At 35.7% G+C, this 13241-nt stretch overlaps 1 long non-coding RNA gene across 4 annotated transcripts in view; it reads left to right on the top strand.

Moving 5' to 3' along the window:
- Nucleotides 1-13241, top strand: part of LOC115494625 (uncharacterized) — a 294952-nt gene that overhangs the window by 170562 nt on the left and 111149 nt on the right. The gene's annotated exons all lie outside the window — the stretch shown is intronic.

The raw sequence follows: 13241 nt of genomic DNA, 5'->3' as shown, positions 1-13241 counted from the left end.
GAAAAGAGATAAAACTAAATATTGACTTTGCTTCACAAAGCACAAAAATAGTTACTAAAAGCATGAATATGTTGAGGATACTGCTTTTCAGTGACAATTGCAATTTCAATTAAAAGCTGTTCAATTGCTAGAACTAGTAACACATGAAGGGCATTGAATATCAATGACACGTTATTGAGTAGAAAGCTGACATACATCTGCTGATCTGTGGTAACTTATCAGGTAGATGCAAGTCAGCCCAAAGCCAATATTATGTAATTCATGCTAATATAGCTGTTAATGCAAAAAGAATACTCTGAATTCAATTATCCTGTATTTTCCATGAACTAGGAGCAAAAATATTTATTTATTATTTATTTATTATGGATAATTGCAGACTAGTCAATGTGTACTCTTACTTAGGATAACTTGGTCATGTTCTCTGGTATTAAGTTTCTTGTGTTTTATTATGCAGAATTTATTTATATATTTCTTTTTTTCCCCTTTTTTTCTTTAAAGTAATATAAAACCGAGTCAAAATTCCTAGTCATATGTATTAAAATAAAGTTTTTAGATTAACTAAGTATTAAATGTTGAGTTTACCAGAAATGGCTACTTTTATTCTTTCTATTTATACAACCACTTAAACAATTGGGGTGAAAATAAAAATAATTAATAAAATTATTTTAATTAATTAGTAATATTTTTTTGTGTTGAGAACAATAAAATAGTCAATATTGTTAGCAAAATATTTTTATATGCCCAGCCTAATTTAGTCTAATGTGCCATTAAAAATGGTCCTCCCACCATAAATGAAAGTCAGGTTTGAGATCACCTAAGGGATCTGAACATACATAAATCCATGGGACTAGATGAGATACATCCAAGGATCGTACAGGACTGGGATGATGTAGATGCTGAATAATTTTCCATCATATTTCAAAAGCTGTTCAAGTAAAGTCCATGGTGACTGGAGAAGGCACACTATTGCCCTCATTCTAAAAAAGGGTGAAAAGGGATACCCTGAAAATTAGTGACCTGTCAGCCTTACCTCTCTGACTGGTAAGATCATGGAATAGATCCCCCTTGAGATATGTCAAAACTTATGAAAGATGGGGAGGTGATTAGAGACTGCCCTAATGGCTTCACCAGGGCAAATTGTGCATGATTAATCTAGTGGCCTATGATGGAGTCACTGCTTCCCTTGAGAGGGGAACATCTATGGATGACATTTACCAAGATTTCTGTAAGAACCTTGAAGCCATCCATCACAATGTACTTATCTTTAAATTAGAGACCTTTAGTTTTGATGGAATGTGATGGTTGATTATTCATAGTAGCTAGTATGATCAATGTTTTGTATTTGGGCTGTTTTGGATTTGGGCAGTGTTGATAATATAGAAATAATTTTGTTAGTGCTGAGCCACATTTGTACAGCATCACAGACATTTCTACTTGTACTGCCCCACCAGCAAGGGGGCTGGGGTGTTCAAGATATTGGGAGGAGAAACACCTGGGAGAGGGGACCCCAAATGACCACAGTGATATTTCAAGCCATGTGACATCATTCTCAGTACATAAAGCTAGGGAGAAGGAGGAGGAAAGGGCTGATGTCCAGAGTGGAGGTGTTTGTCTTCTCAAGTCAGCACTGAGTGTGATGGAACCCTGATGTACTGGAGATGACTGAACACCTGCCTGCCTGTGGAAAGTGGTGAATTTATTTCTTGTTTTGCTTTCCTTTTTGCTTTCCATGGCTTTTGCTTTACCTACTGAACTGTCTTTACCTCAGTCTAGGAGATTTCTCACTTTTACCATTCTGGCTGTATCCCCCTATCCCAGTGATACAGGAGGTAGTGAGTGGCTGCGTGGGGCTTAATTGCTGGATCTGGCTAAACCACAACACGAATGAACTGTTACATGGGCTAGGAATTGTCTGCATGGCTTCATCCAAAGGTCTTCATACAGCAACCTCATGCATAGGTAGAAATCAGTAACAATGTCTTCCCAGGGTCTGTACAGGAACCAAAACTATTTAATATCTTCTTCAGTGGCACAGACGAAGGGATTAAGTGCACCCTCAGCAAATTTGCAGATGACACCAAGATGAGCAGTGCAGCTGATTTGTTAGATGGGTGGGGAGTCATTCAGAGCAACCTTGAGAGGCTTGAGGAATGAACTCGTATGAACCTCATTAAATTTAACAAGGCCAAGTGCAAGGTTCTGCACATGGGTCAGGGAAGTCTCCAGTATTGGTACAGACTGGGGGATGAAATGACTTGAGCAGCCCTGTAAAGAGCCTTAAGGGTACCAGTGGGTGAAAAGCTGTACATGAGCTGGAAATGTGCACTTGTACCTGTATCCTGGGTTGCATGAGAGAAGTGTATTCAACATGATGAGGGACATGATGCTCCCTCTCTAGTTCGCTCTTGGAGAACCCACCTGAAGTTCTGCATCCAGTTCTGAGATTCCCAACACATGGAAGACATGAACTCATTGGAGTAGACCCAGAGAAGGGCCACAGGAATGATCAACACCTCTCCTATGAAGTCAGGCTGACAGAGACCTGGCTTCGTTCAGCCCGTATTACAGAAGACTCTGAAGAGACTTTACTGAGATCATTTGATACTTAAAGGGGAGTGTTACAGCATTTTTGAGAGAAAGAGGGCATGAATTGTGAAAGTTGAGCTACTCCAGGCTAGGCCTCAGATTGAGGCCTGGTGGGGCCCTCAAAGCCTCTGACGCAGTTAGAAATTCAGGGTTGTGGCGCAGGTAGAAAATAGTCTTAAAGTACTGTGGGGACCACTGAGTTGTCTGGGTGTGAATTAGTATAGGTTTTATGGTGTAAAGTGTAGGCCGTTTTAAGGGAAAGGTAAACAATGTTAGCCTACCAATTAGAGTGTCTTTGTTTCTGTAAACTATGTGGAAGCTTATATAAACTACCACCTTATCTTGAATAAACGGAGAACGTTGCATTAATCATATTGATTGGATGTGCGTTTGTCTTGTCCAGCTTTCCGTTTTTCTGAGATTCCCTGGCTTTAGGGGAGTTATAAGAAATATGAAGGAAACCTTTACATCAGGACTTGTAATGATGGGACAAAGTACAATGGTTTTAAAATGAAAGAAACTAGATTTAGGTTGGATATGAGAAATATTTTTTTTATGATGAACAGGAACAAGTTTCCCGGACAATTTGTGGATGTCCCATCTTTGGAAGTGTTCAAGGTAAGGCTGGACAAGACTGAGTTACCTGTTGCACTGAAAGATATTTTTGTCCATGGTGGTTGGACTAGATGACCTTTAAATATGTTTCTGTGAATCTAACTCCATCATTCTTTGAAGCTGTCACAAAAAACTACCTTTTGCATCTTTTAAAGTTTTAACAAACTTGAAATATTTTAAGAAACACAACTTGCGCTGATAATTTCACCAGTATATAAGGCTATTTTCAAGATTGTCAGCTCTCTGAAAAAGTCAAAGCAGTATGAAAATGTGTAAAATTTAAAAAACAAATAAGATGAGTTTTTTGGTGTTTGATGGTGAATTAACAGATGGCTGGTGAAAGAATGCAAATACTTAGTATAAGTGGATATGTTTGAATTGCTTGAAAGAAAAATTAGAAAAAGATAGAAAATTGGCGAAGGGTGGTGCTGTAATAAAAATAACACCTACAACAGATGTTCCCAAATTGAGTTGTCCAGTTTGGGGGGGATTGTTTTTAGATATTGAAACAGAACAAGACAGATACACTGACAATGTAGAAAAGGAAAAGAACATGTGAAATAAAAACTATTGAACGATATCAAGTAGGTTTTTCAGCTGTCTTGAAACAACAATGTTCTTTTTCTTATTTACATATCTCTAAGGAAAATTTTGAGATGGATGAATGATTTTGCATAAAACCAATATGAGTCTTTGCATAGATACAAAATGAAACCAAATCACAGACAATCAGGTAAATTGGAATGTGATTTTGTGTTGAATGAATCTCTTTGAAACACATTAGATTAAAATGCTTCCGTCCTTCTAAAGTTTGACTGCATACTTGAGTAAAGTGCATTACATTTTGCCATAAAAATATATTTACTAATAGCTTTAGAGACACCCCTAATCACAGTTTATTGTTTGTATTTAGGAAACTAAAAATGCCAAAACAAAAATGCTTCAGTACATGAGAATGAGTACCAAAAGAAAAATCCTCAAATATGATGAGAGTGGGTACACTGCGAAAACCTGTGCTAAACATGAAGAAAACTTATTATCTGATCACAGAAAATATTTACATATAAAATCCTGGTTTTTCAGAATTAGTTATAAAGCATGTTAAAAAGGACAAACTTTCAATCAAGAATATCTTAACAATGCAAACTTTGGAGACAAAGTAGGGCCCAGTAGGGGGAATGATAGATTTTATCCCTTGTCATTACGAATTTTTTTAGCTCTGACATCACATGCTGAATTATCCAGAATTATCCTGGTTAAGACAGAAATCTTCTGGGAAGTGATACTATTTACTGGTTGTGGGGTTTTGAAAAAATATTTGCATTTATTCTAAAATATAATACATAACATATACAAATGATAATCTTTGTTTAGTGGTGTAGTTTACATACTAGTGTAACACTCTAAAACTAGGGTGGAATATTAGACTTAAGCAAGCTTATAAATGTTCAAATCTATCAGGAATCCACATTTCTGTGAATCAGCTACAGCAATGTACATATTGCATGACATCTGGAAATAATGAGACTGGAATAGTTTCTAAAATAAAAAAACTGAAGAACTGTACATTGATTGTTAAAGCTTAACTTTTCAGCTGGGAAAATGTAGTGAAGGATGGATTTTTATGCTAGTCTGTTTTCCAATATACTGTATTCCCTGAGTTAAGTCCTGTCAGAAGTTCAAAATCTATGGCTAATTTACCTTTAAAAAAATCCTTTCCTAATTTGAAAAGAGAGAGTCATCACAACTCTTGATAAGGTATTTAAGTAGTCAAGTATGTTAACTTTTAAAAGAAATGAGCAATTTATCTCGTTTTGAAGTGAGCTGCACTTTCTCGCCATATGACTGTAAAGTATTAGGTTCTAAATTTAAGGGCTTTTATTAGCAAGTGCCTATTTTTTCTCTATTAACAAGCATAAGAATTCATAGACCATAACAGTCATAACCATTTCTCTGATAATATAATAGACTGAACTACCTGAGTGTTTCATTGGAGTGTATTCTATAATCCTTCATGTATTTCGGTTCTCTGAGTCTTCAATTTTTCACTAACCTTTCAAAATGTGTGTCAGAACCAGCTAGGGATTTCTGAAGTGTCATGGTACGACCAAATAAAGAAAAAAATGCAATGTTCAAAGATACTCAGTGTTTAGCGCTTTGAATATTTCAATGGCATATAAATCTGGCTGTTCAAAATATCCACTTGGACTATCATGTTCAGTTACTTACCAAATGTGGTACGAAACCTCCCTGTGCGTCCTCCATTCCCTAGACGTCTGTTTCTCAAAGTCTCATGTCTTTGCCCTACATACTCAGGTGCACATATCTATATTTCTCTGTAACAAAACATGCAATCCAACATGTCATGAACTGATTCAGACCTTACTTTTCTATTACTTCTTTTTCCTTCTGTTTTGATGCCCTCTAAAAATTTCATCAGTGTCTGTTTAATGTATTTTGAGTTGTTGATTAAAATATTAACCCAGAAGGCATCAAGAAGTTGTTATCTTCAAGACTTTACTACAGATTATTTATCATTGATTCCCAGTTACGTGTTTCATTGCATTCCCTTTGTTAAAGCATAATTTTATCCAGATTATCTTCCTAGAAATGAAACCTTCATAGTAGCAAAGAGCCCGTGCTAAAATTTATACTAAGATACTAAGCAAACATATATTAAAAAAAAATTTAAAATCCCTTGTACTTCATGACAACTAATCTAATTAGTGACAGCCCTGTACCACATAAATTTCCGTTATTAACTGCATCCAGTTTGGTGTATGACACATAGTTCCACTGTAAAATTATTGTAGATCTAAAAATAGTACTTCTTCTCATTTGTTCTCATAACTTTTAAAATATTTCTGCTGTAGGTTTGTGCAACATATCTGTATGATGCGAGTGAACAAATAAACACAAGGACTGTGATGCATATGGGTTGGATGAAGTACATTCATGAGTTCTGAAAGAAATACCAGCTAGAAATGCCAACAGTGCTGTTAGATATATGTAATATTCTCAGTATATCCTATTTCTCGATACTGTAAAATAGTGGGAATCATGCACTGCCTATCCTTTTGATCTTTCCTTTTTCCTGTGGCAAAAAAATCAACCAACCAATATTTTTTTAAACTACTTATTTCATGTCAAAGAGGAATAAAATGAAAATAAAGACATTTATATGTGTATATATATATATATATATATATATATATATATATGTTTCCTGCCTGTCCCTCTATTTAGATACTTCTTATAATCTCACTGATATTTTGCACATCAGGCTCCTTTTCCAAACATATTCTTCTGAAAATGTTATTGTTCATTAAAATATGGATATGATTCAGCTCAGGAATTCTTTCTGCTGTATGTGAAATTTGTCCTTTGGCTGTCAGCTCATACAAGACTCTTCTCAGTAAGTCACGCTTAGACTTCACCAGTAATAGCTACCTTTGACTTAAAGCAAAGGTAGCAAAATTAATGTCAGCTGCCCTAAGACTTCTAGTTCTTCAACATTTTTAAGAAAGCAGCAGCAGAAGTGTTATTTTTTCATATATGCATAAAAGGTCGCTTACACTAAAAGTTATGAAATTATCTCTGTTCAATATTCCTGTTTAGAACAAGCTAAAGTTTTAATTTGAAAAAGGAATGTGATTTCTCACAGTTACAAGTTAGAACTTGAGGCTCACAAAAAACTGAGTTCCGCTGAGATAATTGTAAAATAGTTTCTTAAGAGGGTCGATCTAGACTTCAGCCTCTCTGTAAGATAAAAGGCAAAACATAAACTTCAGTATTCTAAAGTTTAGAAAAAACAATATTTCTTCTGTGAGATTAAAACAAAAAAAAATTTAAAATGGGGAAAGGCAGTAGTCAAAAAATTATCTTACTCAATGGCTGATAAAATTTTTTTCAAATTTCTTCTTTATTTGTGCACTCTGAAACTTATTTCTTTGAAGCCAGAAACCTAACTATCATGATAGTCACAACTCATGATAATATTCAGTCTCTTTTCAGCATGAAAGAAATTCTGGGTTTTGTTTGTTAGTGTTACATTCTTCTAAGCTAGTGATGGAAGGCACATTTATTCTCTGATTCCTTGAAACTGAAGGTGTTAAGTAATAGCTTTTCCAGGTCTTACAGAAATAGGTATTCCAAAACTTTTGATGTGAAATTGATCAGCTACTTCATGAGGGATCAAGAGGTATCTCATCAGTCTATGCCAGAATGCCATATAGAGCAGCAATTTAAGTTTGTTCACTAGAAAGAAGTTCAAATGGTCTCAAGCAAACGAGAAATGAGCCTTTGTTAGAAAGAAATTCAAACAGTCTCAGGGAGATGATGAGTCTTTTCTCCCTCCATACTTTGTGAATGAACTGATCACATACCATTCTTGTTCTGTGTGGGCTGAGGTAGTCTGAATGCACACTGGCTGCATCAAGCTCAGCAAGTGAGATTACAGAGAAGAAAGTAACTTCATCAAGTATGTCCTACTCTTAGCTCCAAATCAAAATCTAAGCTAAAACCATGGTGGGGGGAGGGGAGGAAAGGAAGGTTTTATTCAAAGAATTAGGCTTTTTCTGATGGCTGAAAATGTAAAAATTCAGAAAAAAAGCATTTCAGTTCCTATTTCATTAAATAATTTCCCTCTAGTTTGACAACTATCTGTGGGGAGACACTGAGAAAAAATATGTGACTTATTTGATGTAAGTTGTTTATATTAAAATCTTAAATACATGAAAAACCCACTAAATAATGGCCATAATTATTGTGACTAACCAAGTTATAGTTGATCAATTACGAGATATGCTTTATTTCTAAATACTTTTCAACCAAATGCACTATCTCTCCTATTGCTGTATAACAAGATCTAAGTCACATTTTTAGGGCTAGAAGACCACTCCTCATGTTAAACATCATACAGTATAGCCTACAAGACACTGAAGCTATATATAATGTGACTATTCACTATCGTACTTGTGCAATGGCTTGAGAGGATGAAATTCTCCTTAAACTGCTGTTATAATCTGATTATTAAGAGATGCTTCTGCCCAACTTAAGTGGCAATAAAAGTTGTACACCAAAGTAATAGTGTGGATTTTATTTAACAGTAAGTGTGAGGTAAAGAGATGGAAAGAAACAGGAAAGAGGAGAGCAGAAAAAGAGGGAGAGACAGACAGACAGACAGAATAAGTAGAAAGATATCACCACCCAGTGGATCCTGTGATATCCTGCTTCATCCTGGTCTTCTCAGTGGTGAGGGATCCAGAGTCATTCTTCTGCAGGTGCCATACTGTTTAAGTTTTGAGTATCCACAGGGTGGTCCCAGGTGTTCCCACAACTTGGGCTGGCGTGGATGTAAGCAGTTATTTCCTTTCCCATAGTCTGCACAGTGGAGTTTTTGTTCAGTATGCTAATTCCAAACCTTCACCTCCATTAGGCCTGGAATTGACACCATCCTGTTTGCCTTACAGTGCTTATGTCAAGTTTCTATTTTGGTGGCTTATTTTATGGGAAGAGCCTTCTTTACTAGTATTTAAAGAACTTGTGCTCTTTAAATCTTTACAGCTTCCCATTGTACAACAGGTTCTAAATAATTACATTAAAAACATAGTCCACTGTCTCTGCTCACTAGGCATGAACTATGATACTGAATTTCTTTGTCTTTTACTGTTGAAAACAATGCAAAAGTGGACTCTAATTAGTCCTAGTATCCCACTTAATATGATACAATTATTTTACTGAAACCTGTGATCTTTTGTCAAGTCTTCCTGAAAAATAAAGTGAGATAACTGAGCTTTGTGAGGCAATTAGCAGGTTCTCAGAACAGCAATGTGAGAATTAGTTGCTACTTTTCACATTCAGCTTCTTTTTGCTATTTCTTGCTGTGTGAAGGACTTGTGAATGGAAAAACAAGTGGGCTGAACTGCTTTTGTGCTCCTCAGGACTGGGGGTGGAGAGGGGGAGGAGGAAACCAAAAGAAATTACACCCAGTCCCTTTAGGATTAATTACTAACATTGCCAAGAACATTTCTGTATCAGTTTAATAGTAGAGTAAATGAGAGATGAATTGGGTTTACGGGTGAATTTCTTCACTAAGCGATTCAAACTAGGAGGTGCTGGAATTTTTCCTGTGGACTGTGAGGTCTTTCAAGCGTATCAATTCATATTAAAATTAAGAAACAGAAATACAGCTTCTCTTGATATAAAGTTTTTCTAGTTCCTTTCTATATCAACTTATATGGTTATCTTTGATTCACAGATATTTTAACATTTCATAGTACAAAACATGGATTCACAAGGTTTTCAATTGGAAGTTCCAAGATCGTCTCAACATGCTTCTAAACATGTACGGAAGAAATGAAAAAAACAACAACAAAAAAAACAACAACCAAAAAACAAACAAGATCATTTAGAAAAGCTATGGGGGGTTTACAGTAGAATAATAAGAAAAATGTAGCATCAAAGAATGTAACACATTATGATGATAGTGCTTAGAATTCGCTTACATGTGAAAGAATTCACTACATGGGATGATATGCATTGCAGAGTGGAAGGTGTTTTCTAAAATCTTCTAAAAATCTTCCTTGGATTTTTTTTACTGTTTTGTCCCTGACATTGCCAAGGCAGTGGTCTTTCCATGTGTATCCTTAGTCCAATGACAAGGTTTTGATTCCATTTTGCCCAATAGGTCAGTGCAGCAACATGGGCAAATTCAGCAGTATGATAATAATTGAAAAGTGAGAGTGTGTAGCAACAGAGTTGCTACTACACTTCCATTAACAGTTGTTCCTCAGGGTTCTTCACAGATGAATTTTTTGCTTGAGGAGTATAGGAAAGAAAGTAATCACAGACCAATGGGTTGCATTCCGAAATCTAGGAGGTTTTATGTCTGTATAAAATGATATTGCTGTATATTATCCCCTTCCAACCGATGCCACTGCTCTTCACATAAAAAAAATTACAGTACAGGGACTATCTACAGAGGACATCACTGAAAAGAATATCGTGAGAGAAAAACTTTCCCATTCCCTGTTGGCTACAAAAGCAGTGTTTTTTCTGTTTTTCTGGGTCTTCTTTTATTTTACAATAGAAAACCCGATAAAGTAGCAGGGGGTCATTCACAGCTGAGTTAATTAACATGCTGCCAGTGCTGATGAATGTAGTCTGATAAAAAGCACACACAATCATGGAAGAAGCACTGCAGGAGTTCCTTTTAGCTCATGGCAATTCAATAAATAAAAAAAAAAAAATAAAGAAGTAATTTGAATGTAGGATTTAGCAGAAAATCAAGTATCTCAATTAATATTAATTAATAATTGAAATAATAGTCTATAGGCTGTTGAGCATTGCTTAGTTGAGTTTTGTAACCTCTATATTTTCCGAGCCTTCTTTGGTATACTATAAATTACAAATAAAATTATCTGGAAATTGAAACACATATAGACACAACCCATCAAAATATGTTTACACTTGGAAAAATGGCTTTGTTAGACTTACACAAGGCAAAGACTTGATGTGTTCTAAATAAAATATCTGCCAATCTGAATGGTTGTGGTTTATTTTTTTAAGTAGAAGCTGTTTGTTTTCCCCCCAACATAGGTCTTGACTTAGCAACAAAATCATATCTTTCTTTCTCTTTTTTTTACATCATCCCCCAAAATGTAGGTTCTGTAAGAGAAACATGGTCTTTTGGGAGCAACCAGACAACTTTATTGCCTGCTGTTTACACACTGCATGAAACTGGAAAGGCAGTTCTGCCATGGGAGTACCCTCCAGCTCACTAATCCTAGAAATGCTTACTTGGAGTGCTTCTCTGAAAAAGACAGCAATAAAAGATACATTTTTCTCGCTCAAGGACGTTGAGAACAGAAGGGACCAGCATTCCCTTTTGAATGGACCATCTGGCCCTATGGTCTGCCTCTAAAAGGTGCAGAATTTCTTCCAGAAACTGGATTAAAATATGTTTCTCTGAGAACTATCTAATCAGTTTTTAAAGACTCCAAACAGTAGTAAGTCCATGGGCTGCTTCTGGTGAGTCATTCAAATAGTTAATTAGCTACACCAATGCATTTTACTGCATCTTATTTCAAGGCTGAATAAGTCTAACTTTAGTTCCCATTACTGCATCTTCTTAATATCTTCTGCAAGATTTAGACACCTTTTCCTACCTAATATAATTTCTATAGTTAAGTCTAAATGTGGCATGATCAAGTAAATTATTTTTCTCTTTATTAAACTAGTAGATTGGATTCCATAAGCATCCTACTTCTGGGATTAGTAGGTACAACTGAGTCATTTTTTGAGTCCTTTGTATTCTCTTCATTAAATTCATAACTTGGATGAAATGCAGAATTCAAACTGGATTAGGAGATCTTCAAATTCATACAAATGCTATATACAGATGTTATCTGGCTCCCTTCCTGATAATCTTTTAGAAATTCAATTACAACATTCAGTAAACTTTATCCTGAACTTCCACACTGACCTGGTTCTCTCTGTTAGCATTTTTTCTCTAGTTGATGCTGTCTAGGAAATAATCTCTCATTCCATTTTTGAAGCCTACCATTCCTCCCACATGTAACAACTTACAGCCTCAATGCTGCACTGAAATGTATTTTGCTCAGCTATGCCCTTGTACCTGGGGTCTAGAAAACCATGTAAAAGCACCCTCTTCTCATTGTTTAATGCTTCTATTGAGCTGTACAACATACTAGCAAAGATCTTACTTGGTCATCCAGATAGACACATTATCATTACCGATTAAAACATTGAGTAGCATCAGATGCCAAAGACTTCTCAGTGCTCCCAGATGTCATGGACTCTAACATGGATTTTTTTTCACCCTTATCTGCATTTTCTACCCCTGAATACCAACTAAAGTATATGACCAACTGATTATATATACTGCATGCCTTCTCAGAATACAGTATTATATGTCAAAACCTTTGATTTATTTAAAGAGTGTAATTGCTTTTATCAACTTTTTTTATCACTCAATCAAAGCTTATCACAATATTTTTGTGCTCTCATTATATTTTCTAAATAAGCATGGCAATTGTATTTTTGTACTGATTTCTTTTGGCTCTTTGAAAGTGCTCTGAAAATAAATACTTAATGAAAAAAGAGCAACAGTGCACGTTCCAATATGATGTTAAGGATTCTAGCTTAAATAAGGTTGTTAGTATCTGATATGAAGGATGCAATAAGATGAGAATGATGAAATTGCTCTCCTGTCTCCAGGATGAAACACATGTAGACCCTTAAAGAGATAAAGTAAGGAGGATCAGTGATGTCATTATCCCAGCAAACAGCAGCATATTTGATGGAACACAGAATCCTCCTTCTGTAATGATTGTAATGATATGAATAAATATGAACTGTGTTTCATGTAAATACAGTCTATAAGCTGCACTTTCTAAAAAAATCTTTGTTTCAATCTCTGTAAATTACACTGAGTATCTTTTGCTGCGTGGTCTGCATTTTGTCTTTCATGTGACATTGGCTTACCAGTCTTCATTTTTATCCCCACCCATTGACCTGTTTTTTCTGAGGTAGAGTAAGTTGTCATCATAGTAGCTGGTATTTCAGATTTGTGCTGGAAGGAGTGTTGATAACAAAGGAAAGTTTCAGTTACTGCAAAGCAGGGCTCGCATGGTAAAGGCCTTTTCTGCCTCTTACCTCCTCAGTGAGGAGGTTGAGGTTGGGGATGTACCAGGGGTTGGGGGAACACAGAACATCTTGAGCCCATCTGACTCCAGGAATGTCCCATACCATATATCATATGACATAATGCTCAGCATTAAAAGCAGGGGGATGAAGGAGGAAGTTGGGACATTTGAATTGATGAGCTTTATTTTCATTGTTAATGAAGCCCTGTTTTCCTTTCGATAGCTGAACATGTGCCTACCTATGGGAAGTGGAGAGTAAATTCCTTGTTTTGCTTTGCTTGTGAGCCCAAAGTTTATTTTACCTATTAAATTTTCTTTATCTCAGAGCATGAGACCATGAGTCATTTTACTTTTACTCTTCCAATTCTCCCT

Source organism: Taeniopygia guttata, chromosome 1, assembly GCF_048771995.1.
Source record: "Taeniopygia guttata chromosome 1, bTaeGut7.mat, whole genome shotgun sequence".
Lineage (NCBI taxonomy): Eukaryota > Metazoa > Chordata > Aves > Passeriformes > Estrildidae > Taeniopygia > Taeniopygia guttata.
Note: the sequence above shows the minus strand (reverse complement) of the source record. Positions and strands in the feature narration are given on the sequence as shown.